Source organism: Palaemon carinicauda, chromosome 22, assembly GCF_036898095.1.
Source record: "Palaemon carinicauda isolate YSFRI2023 chromosome 22, ASM3689809v2, whole genome shotgun sequence".
Taxonomy (NCBI): Eukaryota; Metazoa; Arthropoda; class Malacostraca; order Decapoda; family Palaemonidae; genus Palaemon; species Palaemon carinicauda.
In genome coordinates, this window is record NC_090746.1 from 37,432,437 (window position 1) to 37,454,936 (window position 22,500).

The following is a 22,500-nucleotide window of genomic DNA, read 5'->3' on the forward strand; positions in this document are numbered from 1 at the left end:
TTCACCAATTTTTAAAAAAGTGTATAATTTAAGTGAAGAGAAAACACACATTCATCTAGAGCAAGGCTAACAAATATCAGTATCGTTAGGTTAAAGTAACTAGATAATGACAAGAACGTTTCATGTTGCTGGTAATTTTTTCTGACACGCTTCTTTTATTTTGCTGAACATAACAGACGTCATATTCTACTAGTACACTTAATAATCGTGGTTTATTTTTAGAAGGGAGGAGATTAACCAGCCTAATGCGTCAAACTTGACCCTCACAGAGCAGGCCCGAATAAATTCGGGAGGGATAAAATATAATGTATATTGAATCTTATTGTTAATCGCAAGATGTAGTCCATAATTTTATAAAGTCTTTTTGCGTATTTAGTAATAACATTAAACGTTATATGAAATTAACAAAAACATCCAATCAATATGGGAATCTAGTTAAAAAAATGAACTCAATACGAAGACTACGTAAAGAATGAGATTTTGTAAAACAGAACAATGAAAAGGAACTAAAATGAGGTTACAAAACTGATGGATTCATTGACCTCTCTAGTGTAAAGTGGTCGCCACGTGGGTTCTTTGCTGTGATTAAGAAGAAGAAGAAGAAGAAAAAGAAGAAGAAGAAGAAGAAAAAGAAGAAGAAGAAGAAAAGAAGAAGGCCTTTCGTTAGCGTTATTACTTTGCCTTCAACGTTGGCCTCAACCGTTTCCTTCGATTTTGTTCTTTACCATTCAAGCTTAAGCTGGATAAGGATAATTAAATTGACCTTCCCTCTGTATCTATATCTAAAGATACAGGATTCATACCAACCTCTATGTATGCACTTGAATATGCTCTAACATGCGTATGCACTTCAGTATAAAACAATGATTTATTTATGGAATCTGGTGTGGCTCTACGCACGGCACTCTAAGGTCACACGCTTGCAAGTACTCTTAAACAAGAAGCAAGAATCCTTACAGTTGTAATCCGTTTTAGTGAGTAGGCTATTATACAAAAAAGAACATTCAAACCTTTTCACTGTAAGGATTCAAGAACCTCGTGTTAGTCAGTTGCATTACATACAAACTTACTTCATGTAATGCAGACCAACAAACATTCAACATGCACAACACAAGTAAGCATAAGAATTCCCATGAACAGATCACTTTTGTAATTCCCTTCTATGAAGTACTACGAAATTACAGCTAGAAACAATATTTCCCCTTTGTATCTTTTCCTCACTGGGCTGCTATTTTCCCTGTTGGAGCCCCTTGGGCTAATAGCATTCTGCTTTTACAACTAGGGTTGTAGCTTAGAAAGTAATAATAATAATAATAATAATAATAATAATAATAATAATAATAATAATAATAATACCATATCTGCAAAAGCCTGAATACTATTTTAAAAAATCTATTTTCAGCAGTACATTTCTTAACAAAAGAATTCCAGATTAGCACCTTATTCGCTATCAATCCTCTTTCATATAACCTAAGGACACTAATTCCGTTATATTCAAATTAAAGAAAAGACAAAGACAGGAATGACAATATATTTGCAAATCATCTGAAATCTTAAATGATAAAACGGGTGCAAATTTATAAGGATAATCCCAGCACCTCGGAAAACTTAGCTTAGAAATTGGCTGAAGGATTGAAAGGATAATCCACATACCTCTGAAAACTTCACTAAAAGAGAGTTTTAGGATGGAAGGGACAACACAAATATTTCTAAAATATTTCATTGACATGTTTAAAGGATTGAAAAGATAATATCTACCGCCTGATACTTCGCCGAAAAGACAGGAGCAGGATCGATGAGACGATCGCTGTACCCACCAAAATCTCCCTGAGAAGGATTGAAATTATATCTGTACTTCCAAAGACTTCATGAGAATATCATTACATGATTGAAAGGCTAATTACAATGGCACGGAAACTTCCCAGATAAAACTGCTGTACGACAAAGAGGATAATTCTTGTACCCCTGAAAACTTGACTGATAAAACGGCGGCTATATTATTCAGAAAGGATAATGTTTTCATTGAGAGGAAATGAGAATTCCAGTAGCTTCGAAAACGTCTCCGATAAAATGGTTGCAGCATTGAAAATATAACCCTATATATCACCCAATAAATTCGCTGCAGGATCAAAAGGATAATCACAGTACTGCACCCCTGAAAACTTCAATTACAAAACAGTTATAGGATTAAAAAAACAACTTCCCCCAAAAAAATAATAATCCCAGTATCTTTAAAATTTTCCCAGAGAAAGCTGCTGCAAGATTGAAAGGGCAATATTCATACCTCAGAAAATCTTACCGAGAAGAAAGGTGCAAGATTAAAAGGATAATGCCAGTACCTCCAGAAATTTGTCGTAATAAAATGGATGTAGAATTACTAGGATAATCCAAGTACCTCTGAAAACTTCACCTAAGCAAGATGTACTGGGCTTGTCGCTTAACCCTATTACTCCTAAAAGAAATTACATCTACAAGAGGGCTGAAGGATTGAAAGGATATTGTCTATCTCTAGAAACTTTCCTCAGTAGATGTAAACACGTAATCTCACTTCCGTTTTACCTAAATTTCCAGAGAATCATAGTAAGTCTAAAACTCCTTCCTTAGTAATAATCATATCGGTCAAAGTTTACTCAAATTTCAGCAATAATTTCGAGATTCTAGAATCAGTTCTTTACCCGAGGAACAAGTTCGTCACAGACCTGTAGGTCTTAGCACACTGCTACTTTGTTTCATACCCATCATACTAGATATAAACTGCACAGCCCTTTTTTGTCAATCACCAAACCCATTCTATTCTGAACAAAGATTTCACATGAGAAATTTCATAATAACTTATATATACTATGTTGTTTATATTCAATCATTTCAATGACAATTCTTACGCCCCTGTTACTATATAATAATGGATTCGTGAATTTAGGCCATATGGCTCAAGCATTGGGGGGAGGGTGGGCATTCAGCACCACTGTGCTCAATGAAGTAACATCTGATATAACCTGTACAGAAATATGGTATAAAAGAAGCAGAAAGAAGAGGTATATTCCTGGTTGTAATTTCTTTTATATAGTAATGAAAGTCCCTCTTAGGGAAGATTATCAATTTCTCCTTAAAAACTATTTTAATGTAACTCTTATTCAATCTTGTAAAGGTATTCATGGGAGTTCTTGTGACGAAATTCTTCAATCTTATTGCAGAATTTCTATTGATTCTTTCAAAAGTAAACTCACTTGCTTAGGATTAAAAAAAAGTTTTTAATTTCCTTTTCAATATTAATGTAATATGACTGTTATGATGTTCATTCCTTTAAATTTTCTGTCAATTATTCTCTTTTGTATAAAAGGACTAATTGAACAATTTATCCAGAGTCATTGAGAAAATATGGTGTCTCCTTATAGGGAACTTCCTACTACATCAATATTTCCCCTGACATATCTGATTCGTAAGCTTTCCTATTTTTTTCTCTTACAATAAAATATTCTTTTCAGAGCCACGCACGGTTTGTATTCTGACATGAAATTGCTGTCTTTCTTTTTTTTTTCTTTTTAGAGAGAAAAAGTGATCACCAAAATAATAAGCGTAGACATTTACTTACAAGAGAACATGACCTCATTCTTGAATATCAGAACGGGGATAATTGATGGTAGACTATAATACTATTTGTTACAAGCAAGATAAAAATGCGAAAGTCAACTTATGTAAACAGACCACCCTTACTGTAAGAAAAGAGACGAGCCTGTTGAAGTTATTACTACTCTAACAAGCGTACACTTAAAGGATACGAATGAACGGCACAAGTGTTCCCTTCAAAAAGAAAATGTTAAAATATTACGCTAACAGAACTCTATGTTGTTTCTCTATAAACACCTGATGAAGCCAAACAAAAGTTAGGAGAGAAAAAAAGATGTTACCAGCGTTGATTTCTAACTTGGAGACAGCAGGCTAACTACCTCAAGAGTAGATGATTAGTGTATTGACTCACATAAAGGCAAATATTTTTCATTGAGTAATTGTAACTAAAAGTAATAGTATTAGTAGTGGTAATTGTACTGTTACCACATTCACCTCCTCTTCTTCTTCTTTGTTTACATCTTTTCCCACTTCTATGTGGGGTTGATGTTTCTGGTCAGCTTTCTCCACCTACCTCTGTCCCACACTTCATCACCGGTTAATCCCTTGGATCGAAGGTCATCCTTGATACAGTCACCATTTAATGAAATGAATAAAAAGTGGCAAAAAGTTATGTTTCGTAGGAAACTACATACCTGACTGAAGGTAGCAGCTACAATCACCCCATGCCATAAGGTATTAGTGATGAGATGAGTTAAAGCTAGGGATGATAAAGTTTGGCAGTGTCTGAAATGAAAGGAAGACCATTACAGGAAAAAGAATAAGGAAGGGTATGAAGAGGCGAGAAAATGAATATAAAACAAAATAATCATTTTTATTTTTCGCTATAATTGTTCTCTCTATGCTGAACTAAACTATAAATTATGTAACCAGTGATTAGTCGCCTTTGACAGCTTACAGTGAATTGGCTAGAGAAGAGACTCTTTTGGTATAGTAAGCAGCTCTTCTAGAAGGACACTCTAAAATCAAACATTCTTCCCTAGTCTTAGGTAGTACCATAGCCCCTGTACCATGGTCTTCTACTGTCTTGGGTTAGAGTTCTATTGCTTGGAGGTACACTCATGCACAATATTCTATCTGTTTTCTCTTACTCTTTTTTTTTCTTTTTAAACAATGTGTTGGGCATACTTTTCCCTATCTGTTCCTCCATTTTCCTTTCTGGTATTCATCTTTAAAAACATCACAACTGTCCTCCCTTCAGTTGAATTGGCTACTCTGAATGGTACTAAGCCTTACATGGTGTGTTGGCTCTGCCATGTTGACCAATTTTATCTGACATTTTGATTTAGTGTATGAGTTATACTATTTGCTTTATCTATAGCATTATTCATATTGTTTTGTAACCAGTATTATTAAGTTTGTTTTCCAGTATGATGAGACTTTTATTTATTTTAATTCTTATTCTGTCTGGAGATATTGAGCAATATCTCGGACCAGTGCATCCTAGACTTCACCAGTATTGTCTAATATATTGCAATATTCAGGGACTGCATGGCAATATTAGACACCGTACAGCTGCCTCCACACATCATGATATTTTTTTATGGTTTCTCAAACGAGGCACTCATCTGAGCACATTACAGGCTTTAAGAAACCAATAATTTTGAAATGCGATGCCCTTCCTCGTGAAGAGGAATAAGGATGTAAATTATTACAGTACCCAACTTCTCCTAAGTCCTGCTATGAATTGGAATCTCACAAGATTCAGGTCCTAAAAGTTTGTGGCAAATAAAAACTTTTATTTGTGTTCCATATGTCTGAATCCAGACTTGGAAGATTCAATAATTGATTGTCTTCTCACCATTATGGTTACAATAAAAGATGATAGAAAGGCCTTGTCTTGTGCATGTAGATTTCAAAAATCAATATAGGTAGTGGTTAAATTTAGTTTCTCCTATTGATTGCCAAGGATTAAGAGCTTTGGACTTTGCTTCTGAACCAGGCTGTAAGAAAATCATAAGTGAAGCTACTCTCAGTTCTGGTAACTGATTGAACCTAGTATAATCTGACTCCCCTGATGTTACTATAAGTACAGTTAGTTATCCAATTAGGGCGTTTGGCCATGCCTTTTTTTGTAATCAATACTTAGCAGCCTGTTTCAGATGTGGCATTCTAATATAAGATATATATAAAATCTGAAGTAGACTGGAAGGGCATTTTGAGTGAGCTTTTGCATTTGAGTTGGTGACAATTGTATAAAAGATTTGAGTCTGTGGTTCCACTGAATGAGAATCTGTTAAAATTCTCATTGAAAGACAAACCCTAGTTCAGTAATTATTGTAGATGCACTTATTTGGAGAAACTGGAAGACCACCATCTTTGGAAGGGCTATATATCAGATTTGACTTGGAATACCCGTTACTCATGAAGGAACTGTTGCTCAAAGAGTTTATTTTCCAACTGAAAAGTAATACAATTTGACCACAAAAGAAACCCTTTCTGGTGTGAAGCAGTAACATAAAAGGTGTGCTACCCTTGAATCTGCACTCTTTGGTATAACAGTTCCTCCTTTACGAAAACAAGATGGCTCTGTCACTTACTGTCCAAAGAAAAAGGCAACCCTTTTGGCAGATGTGTTGGACAATAAACAGAGCAATGAGAAACTCGATTTTCCTCATTCCTGTTTCCCTAAGGCCAAACTAGCTAGTTTAGTTTTTTGGTCTCATGAAATTAAACACTTGATGGACCTTAATGGTTGTGGAAGTGTAGACTTAAATTGTATTTTTCCTTTGTTTTTTATAAAGACCGCTGATTTCTTAGCTTCTAAGTTGTCTGATATTTTTCTCAAGCTAGCAAAAAGAGGTTATTTTTGCACTTTTTGGCGAACTGGTAATGATTACTGTTCAATTTCCAAAACTCACATATTATTTAAATTTCTTTTAATGTACTTTGACAATAATCTGCTTCCTAGTTTGCAATTTAGCTTCATCAGAGGCCTTGGGGCATGTGAAGCCCTTCTAAGTATTAGAGCATGTGATGCCCTTCTTAAAATTACCAATGCTGTACAGAAGTCCCTTGCTTATAGTCAGGAAGTTCGTATGATGGGTCTTGATTTTAGTGCTTCCATTACCCGTGTTAATCACGAGGCCTTATTTCAAATCAAACATTTAGCATTAGGTAGGTCTTTTCATACCACCATTATTGAAATTTTAAGTTAATAAGTTACAAAGGGTAGTTGTTAATAAGCACAGTAGTGAATATAGGAATGTAATATCTGGTGTTCCCCAGGGTAGTGTTCTCGGCCCATTACTTTTGATACTACAGTAACTATACATGATATTTGGTTCAGCCTAGAAAATACGCTCGTTGCATATGCATATCATGCTACTCTGTCTCAATTCCATCGCCTGAATGTAGATCTAGGGTTGTTGAATTCCCTGATAGATATATAGCTAAAATTATTGCGTGGTGGAAATTAGTAGGCATGAAGTTGAACCCTAACAAAAATCAGTTTGATTATAAGTAGGTCGATTTCAGTGGCTCTTTAACATCCAGATCTTTGCATTAATACTGATTCTTTAAATATATTTATCTCCTTAAATATTTTAGGTGTGATTCTTGATTGCAAGTTTACTTTTGAGGAACACATTCGATCTGTTTATTCTTCAATTGTACAAAATTTGGCTTGTTGAAAAAGTCTTTTAAATTCTTCGGTGCTCACACTATACTGAAAAAAATACACGTTTTAATTCTTTCATTTTACTTTGTTTCGAGTATTGTTCTCCTTTATGGTCTTCAGCTGCCAAATCTAATTTCAATTTATTGTAATTAAAAACTTGCTGTCTATAAAGTCCTTATTTCTGATCTTGATACTAATCTGTGGCACCTTCGTTCAGCTAATTCTTTATGCATGCAGTATAATTTTTTTAATAATCTGGCCATTCTTTGCATTGAGATCTTCCTAGACTGTACCATCCTGTATATAGCACTAGGTGTGCAGCTAATTCTAGCAGTTTTGCCTTCATCATAAGGCTCAACTCTTCACTGTATTCTAGAAGTTTTATTCCTACTGTGACCAGGTTGTGGAATGATCTTCCTAATCTAGCTGATGAACCGGTAGAACTTCAGAAGTTCAAACTTACATCAAATGTTTTTATGTTGAACAGGTTGTCATAAGTCTCTCTTTATCGTTTATTTATGACAGATCTATTTTATAGTTCTTATTGACCTTAGTTTATACTTTGTTTTCATTACTTCCCTTGTAAAGTTTAGTATCTTAATTTGTTTTCCTAGGTAGCATCCTGTCTTTTCAAATACGGTTGTAGCTTTGGAAGAAATAATGAAAATAATATAAAAAATAAACGGAAGGTTAAAACTCTCATAAGCCAGCCATTTTCGAACAAAAGACATATAACCGGAGTTAAGTATGGAGTTTAAATGTAGAATGTTATTGAACGATTTAAGGTTGAAGCAGTTCAAATACAATTTAGTTCAGTAAATATGACGAAGGAATAAATGAGTGGGTTGATATATAATGATGTGTGCAAGGGGTCAAAAAAGATTACGGTGGTGAAGAGGAAGAAAAGAAAATCTAGGTTTGTGAAAAGTGAATCACAATTCTGAAATGGTTCAGTCATGTGGTAAGAATGGAGGATGATATACAGGTGAAAAATGTATAAATCGCAAGTGTTTGGGGGAAGAAGAGAAAGCCCTAGAAAACTGGATAGATGCTGTGGAAAAGGTGGTGGCAAAAAATGTTAAGATCCACGTGAAAGTGCAGAAAGTGTAAGAGTTTTTAACAAAAGAATGAAATTTCAGCCAGCCACTACGGGTTCAAGGAGGGCAATCAACGCTGTCATAACAAATGAATGAATATACATACACGTACACACACACACACACACACACACACACATATATATATATATATATATATATATATATATATATATATATATATATATATATATATAAATTACACACATATGTCTCGCAATAGCTTATTGGTTTTGTCTAAAAAATTCCACCTACGCAGACCCAAATGCAAGCCAGCTCGAGTTTAATAGGATCCGATGAATAAGATTTTAGTTAGATAGGCATTGCGCATCACAAGGAACTGGCCAATGAATCCTCTATGGATTTAGTCAGTCATGGAAAGAGAAGATGACAGAATGGCTCCCAGTCCCGGACGTAGCAGGGTGCGAAGAATCTCCCGGTTTATAAATACTAAAGAAAAATTGAAAATACGTCATTGGAATGTTAGAACCATGAATGAAATTGGGAAGTTATAGCAAGTGGAGAATGAATTTATGAAATATAATTCGGATATCTTGGCCATAAGTGAAACACGTTGTAAAGGGATTGGTAAGGAAACTTTACACCAAGGCAATATATATATATATATATATATATATATATATATATATATATATATATATATATATATATATATATATATCTACTTAGGAAAATCAGATGGAGTTGGAAGAGAAGGGGTGGGAAGGATAATGACACCAAGAGCAGAAAAAAACATTAACCGAGATCTGTAAGTAGTAGATTTTTACTAATAAAGTTCAAATCAAAGTAGTGAAATATGAGTATTATAGTTTGGTATCCCCCAACAAGATGAATACTATGAAGAACTGCAGAGAGTAATAGATGAGATCCCTGAGAGATATGAAAATTGTGATTGGAGACGTCAATGCTAAAATTGGAAGAAATAATCAAGGGATAGAGAATGTGATGGCTGTTGAGGGTCTTGGCGAAGTTGCAAATGAAAATGGAGCACATTCCAGAAGCTTCTGTTCAGCAAACAATCTTGTCATTGGAGGTACTCTTTTTCAAAACAAGAGCATCCACAAGTATACTTGGACTTCGCCGTGTGGCAATTACGAAATTCAGATAGATCACATTGCCTTTAATAAAGAGAGATGGAGGACTCTGAGAAATGTAAGAAGCTATAGCTAGTCATCACCAGCTCCTCATTGCCACACTGAAATTAAAACTGAAAGGACCCAGCAGAAAGAAACATAGAATATCTAGGCTTCATACAACTAAGCTTTTAGAAGAAGAACATAGAGAAATATTTGCAATTGAACGTAGGAATCGATTTGCAGTTTTAGAGACTTTAAGGGACGAAGAACAGATAATCAATGAAGAATGGTGTGATATTAAGAACATATATCAGTAAGTTGGTAGTGAAGTCTTGGGACACGCAGTTAAAAGAAGAAAGCCATTCATATCGAATGATACTTTGGATACTATAGAAAGGAGACAAAGACAGAAATTGATATTTATTGTTGAAAGTTTTCAAGGAAGTAATGAAAATTACAAGGTAGACCATGCTAAGTATTCCAGTATTGATAGTGAGATCAAAAGAAAAGCCAGGAATGAGTGGAGAGAATATTTAAACAGTAAAACCGATGAGGCTGACAAAGCTATGAATTCAGGAAGTGGCTATGGTGTAAGAATTGCTCATAGAATTATTAATAAAATCTCGACTGGGCCAAAGAAGTAGCATATACCTACCCAAAAAGAGAGATGGCTCTGTTATAGCAACAGAGGATGAAGAAAGACAACGTTGGATGGAACACTTTAGTGAGCTTATGAATAGGAGATATGAAGGAAATAATTCGATTGATATACCTGAAGCTGAGGAAGACCTTGATGTTCCCATGAATGAATTCAGTGAGTTTGAAGTCGAAGCTATCCTCAAGAAAACTAAAAAGATGGAAAGCCCCTGGATACGATGGAATAACTGCCGAGATGATACTGGCTGAAAATGAAGCGACTCCCAGACTACTTACAAGATTATTTTGTAGCTTTGTCTTCTTTTCTCCTTTAACTATAGGCTGTAGGTTACGAGAACTCTAAAACCACAACACTAAAAAATTATCATAGAATCTGCATGCTCTACATCATATATATATATATATATATATATATATATATATATATATATATATATATATGAACTTTTAACTGGGCTCCACAAGGCATTAGAAGAACTGGCAGGCCCAGGTCCACATGGCTGAGGACTATGATGATGAATGGAGCAGTATTGATTTAAAAGCTCACGATAGAGAAAACTGGCGAATTACAACCGAGGCCCTTTGCTTCAGTAGGTTTAGGAAGAGATGATGATGATAATACACACACACACATATATATATATATATATATATATATATACATATATATACATATATATATATATATATACACACACACACACACACACACACATATATATATATATATATATATATATATATATATATATATATATATATATATATATATGTACATTGTTGTAGAGCATGCAGATTCCATGATAATTTTTTAGTGTTGTGGTTCTAGAGTTCTCGTAACCTACAGCCTATACTCAAGGGAGAAAAGAAGTCAAAGCTGTAGTTTTTCTAAAAGACGACTATAAAAATTAGTTTTGCTTTAAGTCTATGAAGTGTGAAGGGATGCGCCCTCGTAACATGAGAAACCCGTAGAACAATAAACTATGAATGATCGAAGCAAAACACCTCATTAGAAGAGACAATCCAGCATACTGAAATTTAAAAATTTCTCATTAAATCATTACCGCTCGTTTTTTCTTCTTTACCAATTCTTTTATCAGTCTCACATTCGTTAATTTTGACTAGTCTATTCTATTTTTCTCTTTTTTGTTTACCATTATCAATAAAGATTTATCAATCTGTTGTAACTCATTGTTTGGCTTACTGTTCTTTACATAAAATCATATAGAGACCCAATGTCAAATTAATAAACACAAATTTTGAGTTTGTTTATTGAGTAGCAAAGAAATCACATATCAAAACATTTAATTTTAAAAAGGAAGAGTAAACGTAAAATTAGGCAACTTTTTATCATAGAACAACAGAAAATATCGAAGTAGTCTAATGGAACAAAAGTAAAGCAAATCGAACAAAACACCTAAACATGACAAACAAATTTAACCTTTATAATTCTATCCTAAGTCCAGAGTTAGCTGCCAAATCATCATTACAGAAAATTTAATAAGATAAGGATATAGTTACCTCAAATGAGACATAAAGGACATGAATAATTAGACATTCCAAAGGTTTACATAAATTACTGACGATACCTTAACTTACTACCTACAGTTACTGACTGTAATTTCCAAGAAACTAGCAAAATTTGATTCGCCTCATACCTGTGGCTATTTTTTTTTTTTTGGGGGGGGGGGAGGGCGGCTGGTGGTGGTGGGTAAGGGCAGCTGTCATATAATACTGAACCCATTGAATATTTCAGAACAGTTTCGACATGATTTACATTATCATGGATCTTAACCATTTCAGATGATAAACAATTACTTGCACAATTTTTTTAACCTGACACTCTATTGATTATATATCAGTTGGAAATTGCAGATTTGCAATTTACACAAATAATTAAAAGAAAGGACAGCTCAATTAGATATGTAATTATAAATCATAATCAACATATAGTTGCAAGAAAGAACAACGGGATATTTGCATGGTCACTCGGGACGGGATATATCTTCCTTATGTCCTACAAAATCAACTAGCAAATTGTAAAGCAGATGAAACATATCAAAACACGAGGGTTATAAAACTCGATTAATTTTAGTCGTCAATGTTGAATAGTTTTTACAGTCCATTATAGGAGGCTATGCTAAAGCGTGACAGAAATAATTAATTAATGACCATGGAAGGTATATTACACATATGAAACAAACAGCATAATAGATTTAAATACTCTTCATAATTATGACCTGAAGAGCGTTTTTAAAAAAGAAGATATGCTGAATTTTCGTAATAATTCCTTAATTCAAAGATTTCAGTATTTTGGAAGATGTAACATAAGTTAGTCATATTACTTACTCTAGTACAAAATACCACTTAGGAAACCAAAGACTTCTCCAGCATATGAATCAACTAGCTCCGATTTCGGAAAGAAAGGGCATCTCCCACATGCCTTAGATCCTGTTTTTGGTATAACTGTAAAGGATTTATCATGGTTAAGGTCGGGTACTGGAATAGCTTATGTAACCTCCCCTGGAGCATAGGTTACAACTGCAATAAAACACAGCTGATCCATAGCGACCATCAAGGGTTAAACGGCTCAGTAGATATATACCTCCCCCTATTCTTCAAGGACTGACTGTGTGGTTTGTTCTTATCCTTGTAAGTGTTATATATCCTTGACTGTGGCAGGCTTGGATGTACACTTGGGTGTTATCTGGATCATGTCAAAACTCTGCCATGACTAGCTTTTTCAAAATGGCAGGGGCCCCTGTGTGACCAACAAGTGCACGATGATTTGTTGCTTTTTCATGTAAGCTGGCAGTGCCTGATTATCAGTTGGGAATAAACAAGCGTCAAGTGTCTCGGTTGTCAATCACTAGGCGTGATGAAAATATAGCATTTCCTTTTATACATACATGACTTTTGAGTCAGGGACCTCCCATAGGATGCTCTCTGGAAATTTAGGGAGTAGCTACAATAGAGTACTTTTGTCTGTCTTTCTATTGCTCTCGGAGATCCTACGCCTGTGTCTATGCTTTTCAAAAGAATGTAGTGTTGAACATTTTATGAACATTCTTTTAGTGAAAAGTAAACAACAAATGCTAAGTTCAACAATTATAGCAGAATGATATTTAGTTTCAACTGCTACCCACCAAGGGCATTTCGTTAGAAATTTTGAGTAGGAAATGACACCATGTTGGCCACAATATGCACCCCAATTCTTTAATTACTTGTGTGAAAACCAAATCATGTTCTTGCTGAAACAGAAACATCCAAACGCGTTTCTATAATCACTGTTCACACAATATCATACAGGAGGTTCAATGGTCCAACATTAATCTTTTCAGTTCCATACAAAACACGCTCAGGAGAAAGGCCGCATATGCCATTATATATATATATATATATATATATATATATATATATATATATATATATATATATATATATATATATATATATATATATATATATATATATATATATATATATATATAAACCCAAATTCTGAAACTATACACAATCTACAGTATATGTATAGTTCATGTATGGAAAAACATTATCAGTGAAATAAAAAAAATAATCAATGATGAAACTAAACTGGGAGCTGTGGCAGAGTGTTGGATGGCTAAGAATACATTTGCTAGGTCTGTGGATTGCTCAGGGATTAACGTCCACCAGGCTACTCCACTGAAAATAGTTATCAATGTTTATTCTGGTCAAGAAAAGGTGAACCCCATTCCGAATGACATGTTGACAAACGGAGGCTTTACCCTTCTGGGACTATCTTCTTTCAAAGGGAAAGAAAGTGAGAGATATACGTACAAAACGAATATGCTTTTATATTTACATATCATATATATATATATATATATATATATATATATATATATACACGTTACACACATACACACACACATATATATATATATATATATATATATATATATATATATATATATATATATATATAAATCAAACGTCCCAATCAAAGTGCCAACATAACCCATAACTAATAACTGGCTTGCACAAGCTATTAAAAAATCAACTGTTTACGTAGGCAGGACAATCTGGATATTAAAATAATATTTTCGCATAGTAACCTTAAAGTCCTGTATTCGCATAAATGACTGAGTTATGTCTTTTCATGAATCTTCATAATAAAGATAATACAGTTATATATATATATATATACATATATATATATATATATATATATATATATATATATATATATATATATATATATGTATATACACATATATATATATATATATATATATATATATATATATATATATATATATATATATATATATATATATATATATATATATATATATATATATCCCTTTCTGAGTGGGGATATCTTAACGTGGTGGAAAGGTTAAGTATCACCGTGATCAGCAAAGCTGTACTGGTTAGGGCCATTCATACTAAGTTGGTTTACTGTGAACAATTAGACTAATGTTTCCCATCATCACCAATATGCAGTGGCCAGCGTGGTGATGAAATAGGCCAAACCCCAGAAAGGAATAAAGTTACGTCTGAGGCCTTTATCCTGCAGTAGATTGGAAACACCTGTATTTGTTCTTTATCATATATAAACAAACACAATTTATATATATATATATATATATATATATATATATATATATATATATATATATATATATATATACTGTATATATATAGTATTATGGCTGGCAAATTACATAAACTCCTGAGGTCCAAACTCACCTGTTTATTTTTACATAAATCTGTTGAACTTGAATAATACCCAAGCCCTGAGAATATATGCAACTTCCAGACGGCAATATATTTAAACACTGAATATCCAAACGTCTCTTACACTACTCTCAAAACACCACTGGGTAATTATTTTATAAGAACTATTCAATAACAACTTCCTACTTCGGTTCTTACAAGCAAAGCACTGTTAGAAATTATTGGTGATTGAAATAGTACACACTTTACAAAAATAAATGTATTTTATAAAAAGTTACAACACTTCGAAAGAATTAACACCAAAAATAAACCACTCGAAATATTAAATTTGAACAAAAACCTTAGACTAAGATAAGAAAATATTACTTTATGAAAATTATACAATCACTTGTTTCACTTGAAAATTAATTCTATAAAAACATTTAATTTCGATAATTAATGAAAACAATTAACACTTTAACACTAATGATTAAACAGTACCGAACAGTCAAGCAAAGTAAATACACTTCATTGTTTAACGTAAATCTCACTGGACAGTTACAAAATTTATGTAAAAAAGTACTTACATTAACATACTACACATGAATTAACATTCAATAGTTTCATCAACGTTTGAACACACTATATACAATATATGTTGGGTAAAAAACTATATACGATATATGTTGGGTAAAAAACTTATTCACGTTTGAGAGGACAGACACCTGAGCACTTGAGAGGAGAGAAGGCTGACTTTCGTTGGCTCTTTCAAAGGGACAGGCTGGGTCTCTTCTGCTGCTTATGCATTCCTGGAGCTATATATATGGACTTAATTCGTCTAGAAAATTAAAAAAGATCATTCTAGTGGCGTGGGGGGCAAGGCCTAGCGACGTAAGGTTGCCAACGTAGTAAAGTGAAAAAGGGATACTAGCCTTGCTTGCAAGACAATCCTCTCTCAGCTAACTCCACCCACCTACTTCTCAGGACAATAAAAAAAAGAATAAATCTATCTCTAGAATCTCCAAGAACTTTTTAACCCAGTGGAAACATAAAAAGTCACTAATCCCTCGTGTTCATATCTCGAATGTGTCATACAGCATACCTGAACGAGTTACATAAGACTTTGTAACAAAATACGAGAAATAAAAAGGTAATTCTCAGAAATAACGTAAATTTACATATACTGCATTGAATGAAAAATACAATTAAATGAATTATGAAAGTCTTATGTAATTTACATACATTACTTAAACCTACATGAGTGGAACTCACCTTACGAGCTGGTTATACATCTCTTAAATACACAAATAAAATACATGAATAAAGTATTTACTCCTATACTAGACCAGCTTCGTAAGATATATATATATATATATATATATATATATATATATATATATATACAGTATATATATACATATACATATATATGTATATATACTGTATGTGTATATATACATATACATATATATGTATATATATATATATATATATATATATATATACATATATATATATATGTATATACAGTATATATATATATATATATATATATATATATATATATATATATATATATATATATATATATATACGGTGATGGAGAACGGTTGACTGGTTATTTTTTCCATCTATGAATGTATTTTTAATGGTTACAATGACCTTTTGACTTCTTGACTTCTACCCTCTTTTTTATTTACAAGAGACTATCAAGCATTTATTTAAACAGGATTCGGAGGACATATTCCAAGAGTGTGACGAAGTTGAGAAAGTTAAAAAGTCATTGACGTTATCATAAATATTCACAAAATCATGCATTTGTGTATCTATCTATCTATGTATATATATATATATATATATATATATATATATATATATATATATGGCACCTAACATCTAAAAACTTATATTTTCTCCATTCCTACATTACACCTAACATCCTCAATTATTATTATTATTATTATTATTATTATTATTACTAGCCAAGCCACAACCCTAATTGGAAAAGCAGGATGCTATAAGCCCAAGGGCTCCAACAGGGAAATGTAGCCCAGTGAGGAAAGAAAACAAGAGAAGTAATGAACAATTGAAATAAAATATTCCAAGAACAGCAACACCAAATTAGATAAAATACTACGTCTGCGTGTACCCTCAAGCAAGAGAACTCTACCCTAAGAAAGGGAAAGATCATGGTATAAAGGCTATGGCATTACCCAAGACTAGAGAACAATGGATTGATTTAGGAGTGTTCTTATCTAAGAAGAGTTTCTTACGATAGCTAAAGAGTCTCTTCTACCCTTACCAAGAGAATAGTAGCCACTGAACAATTACAGTGCGGTACTTGACCCCTTGAGCGAAGAAGAATTGTTTGGTAATCTCAGAGTTGTCAGGTGTATGATGACAGAAGAGAATGTGGAAAGAATAGGCCAGAACATTCGGTGTATGTGTAAGCAAAGGAAAAATGAGCCTTAACTAGAGAGAAGGATCCAATACAATACTGTTTGGCCAGTCAAAGGACCCAATAACTCTCTGTAATCAAGAATTTCCTCACATCTCATTATTGCCTTTCTTTACCACCATTTTAGGTTTAAACGCCACGCATGAATAGCAGAGGCAAGGGACAGTGACATTGCCCTAGCAAGCAGGACAGTGCACTAGAGACTGACCATTTGATCAGCGCCAAAGCCCTCTCTCCACCTAAGCTAGGACCAAGGATGGAAGTAATGGCTGTACATGACTCAGCAGGTAGACCTATAGGCTCCCCTTAACCCTCCATCCTCTATAGGTAATTACAGCAAATAATCAAAGCCGAAAATCTAAAAAGGTTCAGAAATTAAAAGTAATTCAGAAATTTTAATAAGTGGAGCTGATTTTCTATGCATCTACACTAATAGCAATCCAGCGTAGCTGGAAACGACATTTAAAGTTCTTCAGGAGATATTAAATGTAATATGATTAGTTCTCAGACGTTGTGCTATGTGTCTGCCATCTGTATACATTGCTATGGCTCACCAGGACAATCCTGGACTAACATACCTTGCCACGTGTTTGAGTATCACCATAATCAGCAAAGCTGTACTAGTCAGGGCCACCCATACTAGGTTGGTTTGCTGTGAACGATCAGACTAGAGTATATCACCACCACCAATCCGCAGTGGCCAGCGTGGTGATGAAAACTGGTTGGCCCTCTTTTTGATAATAGCAATTCTTCAAATTAAAAGTCAAAAGAAGAGCAATTAATACCAGAAAACCATATATAACTCCTCTACGCCAAACCTGAAGATAGAATGAAGCTATATGTCGTTATTACTATTATTATTATTATTATTATTATTATTATTATTATTATTATTATTACTTGCTAAGCAGGATGCTATAAGCCAGGCGGGCCCAAAAGGGAAAAAAGACAAGTGAGGAAAGGAAACAAGGAAAAATAAAATATTTTATGAACAGTAACAACACTAGAATAAATATTTCCTATATAAACTATAAAAAAATTAACAAAAACAAGAAGAGAAATTAGATAGAATAGCGTGTCCGAGTGTACCCTCAAGCAAGAGAACTCTAACCCAAAACAGTGGAAGACCATGGTACAGAGGCTATGGCACTACCCAAGACTAGAGAACAATGGTTTGTTTTTGAAGTGCGCTTCTAGGAATGTAGCCACTGAACAAATACAGTAGAGTAATTAACTCCTTGGGTGAAGAAGAATTGTTTTTGTAAATTGAGTGTTGTCAGGTGCATGAGGACAGAAGAGAATCTGTAAAGAATATGCCACACTATTCGGTGTATGTGTAGGCAAAGGGAAAGTGAACCGTAACCAGAGAGGATCCAATGTAGTACTATCTGGCCAGTCAAAAGACCATAACTCTCTCTCTCTCTCTCTCTCTCTCTCTCTCTCTATATATATATATATATGTGTGTGTGTGTGTGTGTGTGTCTGTGTGTGTATATACCCTCCTGTAATCTCATAAGATTAAATAACTTCACCTATATATTATTGCTATTGTCTGAAGGAATGAATTATCGTGTCCTTTCATACTTTTACTTATTACAAAGAACTATATAACTTTCTTCTATCTTCAAGTTGGATATAGGGGTACAATAAATAGTTTAACATGGCTTAGTTAAATCAATATCTTTAACATAACTATCATAAGGCTGAACTAATGAACTTTTGTTTTATAACGATAGTAGATAATTAAAATGCTAAAAATTATGGAAAAAAATCTCCATGGATATTTCGATATTCATTTTATTTCAAAGTAAACAATCATATAAGATATGTATCTTTGGGGGTATCCATCAAATATCCTAAGGTTAACGTCTTACCACTACCACTTTAAAGGTGGAATCACTTTACTTGAATGTGGCCTACTTTTAAAATCAAGAACACCATTAACCAACAATTTGCTAAATATATTTATAACTTTTAATTGGTGTCCTAACTCAATAAAGTCTACCATTTACCACTGATGATTGGCTATAGATACGTAAATAACTACTAACAAGAGAAACAATATTTGATCTATTCATAGTAATTGTAGTTTTGTCTGTTTCAGCTGTACTATACGATATCATCCCACAAAGCTATAATGATGATATGATCATTCTCCAGGACAAAGGGATTTTCAATGCAATAATTTTGGAGGAACCCCAAAGCACTTCTAAAACCTTGTCTCGGACAACTGCATATTTCTGTGGAGTTATGTCAGTAATACTCTGATGTGCTGAAAATATAGCAAACAATTCTACCATAATAACTCGGATATTCTAAAGTAGGGAGAACTAACTGCTTCATTCAACTGTCCAACATAATGTTCCTAGATTTACCCGCTAGTAAGAGAAGCATTACATGTACGTTCATCAAACCACATAAACATGGTCATATTAGCGTATCAAAAACAAATTTCCATACTACGATGTATTCTTCAGTTCCAAACTCAGATGGCCAAGTTTAAGACAATATTTGACAAACCATAAAGATTCCTCATTTTACGAACTTCCTTATCGTTCTATTACAATCTATTAAAAAGTCTATTGACCAGAGCAACCCAATTGCATCGATTCTGGATAGTAATCTATCGTTTGGAGCATCTATTTGGTTGTAAAAACATCCCATGTTCGAATCAAGAATAATAATTTTGTTGTGGTGGCCGATGTGGTAACATCCCTGACTGATGAACGTCAGACTGGGGTTCAAGTCCTGTTCAAACTCGTTAGTTTCTTTGGTCTCTGCAATCTCACCATCCTTGTGAGCTAAGGATGGAGGGTTAAGGGGAGCCTATAGTTCTACCTGCTGAGTCATGTGCAGCCATTACTTCCATTCTTGGTCCTAGCTTGGGTGGAGAGATGGCTCGGGCGCTGATCAAATGTATATATGGTCAGTCTCTAGTGCATTGTCCTCCTTGCTAGGGCAATGTCACTGTCCCTTGCCTCTGCTATTCATGCGTGGCCTTTAAACCTAAAATGGTGGTAAAGAAAGGCAATAATGAGATGTGAGGAAATTCTTGATAAATCTCTCACATAAAGAAATATTTATTGGATCATCTATAAGTTACAAGGCATCACGAAAGATAGGCATATCTTTCGGCAATTTAAATTCATTAGAAGTTATTTCAGCATTTCACAAATCTACCCATACGATTCTATTCATCACAGTTTACTGTTGGGTCATATTAACTCAACATTTTAAGCATAATTCTCAGACCTCGAGGTACAAAGGGATACAAAGCTCACTAGACAGACCCAGGGTAGCTTTGAGTATATACATCAGCTTTCAGGATTCATGAATATTTTACATTTAGGGTGTTGAATACTTGGAAAGACGGTAGCTTATTGGACTTGATTTTAAAGGTATCCAGATTTCAATTTGAGAGTGCAAGACTTAGCTTTAGGTTAGGCTTTATGTAAATTTATCAATATCAGTGTTTTAAATCCTAAGCGCTTATCATTCTCCTGTTTTGCAAATTCTTGAATCCTAAAGCTGGGAGTACTATAAAACTCAAAAAATACAGTAAGAATTAGAAATTGCTTCTTGTACAAGAAGTTTGTGAAACTTCTCAGGCTAATAGTGTTAAGAATAGAATTAGGTTCTTAACCAAGTATTTTCGTGAACTACTAAAAGTTGATCTAGGATCCCTAAAAAAAAAAAAAAAAAAAAAAAAAAAGGAGCCGCTTATTCTAATCACTATATTGAACTTTGAGGTGCAAATGGTAATTTCAATTATATATACATAACACAATAAACATAAACCGTAACATGAAGGTTTAATCAAAACTTGCATTACTATTTCTGCAGATACAAAGGAATAAACAACAAACAAACTAGTGCGGGATTCTTTTGAAGACTTGAAACCAACATCGACATATAACAAGAGCTAAGGATATGACGAGGATAAGAAAACAAAACATAGTCTCAGGATACGGTGACAGGATATGATTGCGTGCTCTGCTTGAGTACATAGATAATTATAAAAAAAAACTGTAGTATGTAAAAGAGAAATAGAATCATGACAACTATAAAAAGGGACAAGACTTGAATGATAGAATTTTTCTTCTTGGAAACTTATTACTCTTCGCATGAAAGGTATTCTCTGACCTATATAACGGAATGAATAGGACTAAACATATCAAATGACAAGCTGTAACACTGCAAACTAAATTGGTATACAAAAGGATTATATAAAATCTATCTCAATCATTCATTAATTTTTGTAAACGAGTTTTCTTGAGAAAGTTGATCTAATTCTAATTCTATATTCATAAAACATCATATTCTCTCTGATAGAATTAGATATATATTGAAATCCCTGTAATGTCTTTTCTAATATTCTACATCTCTTTCATCTATTTTTATTGGGCAATGCACGAGAATGAACGAATGCATCAGTCTTTTGCATTAAGCGTCAAATCTTTATTCGAAGACTCAAGCCTTGGTCATTTTACCTTTCAAGACCAAGTTGAGTTTACTCACACCAGGAGCAAGTCATGCTTGAACTCTCTACAATAAAGCTTGATGACTGGAAAATCCCAAGAACTTCGACTTTACTCATGTGTGGAATTACTTAGTCGGATATAGTCGTGTATAATCCTTGAGGCCAGTTTTACCCTTTAGCAAGTCGGTATTTCGTTACATAACATCCTCACTTCCATCACAGCTTTATGAGTAAAATGATTTTTAGGACTTTGGGTGTCTCAAGGACTGAAACAAACAAACAAATAAACAGATACAGATTCATGAACTCAACAACTAGATGGGGAAAATGCCCTCAACTTCTTCATTGGTGAATAATAACTAAAAGTGACAAATACACGAAAGGTTCATAATTGCATTTGGCAAATAAACTGTAAAATTAAACAAGAATTGTCAACAGTAAAAGTGTCATGAAACCTCAATCGTTGAATGAGATACAATTTACTTTAAAAGTTCAAGTCAAACAACGCAGAGAAAATTAGTGTGAGACAGCTGTCCCTGGTTTCCTGAATTTGAGTAAAACCATTGAAGAGTAAAAACGTGAAATATTCCCCCATTTCTTGATTGCCTTCTAACCACTTCGCGTTCTTCTATATAGGGGCTACTCGGACGCGTACTTCCACCTTGAAACCCAATCCTTACCGAGATAAATACTACTTTCCCGACAATGGGGCTTTAATAGTTATTATGCATGGGATTATACCACAATATGTCGTCAAATCCGGA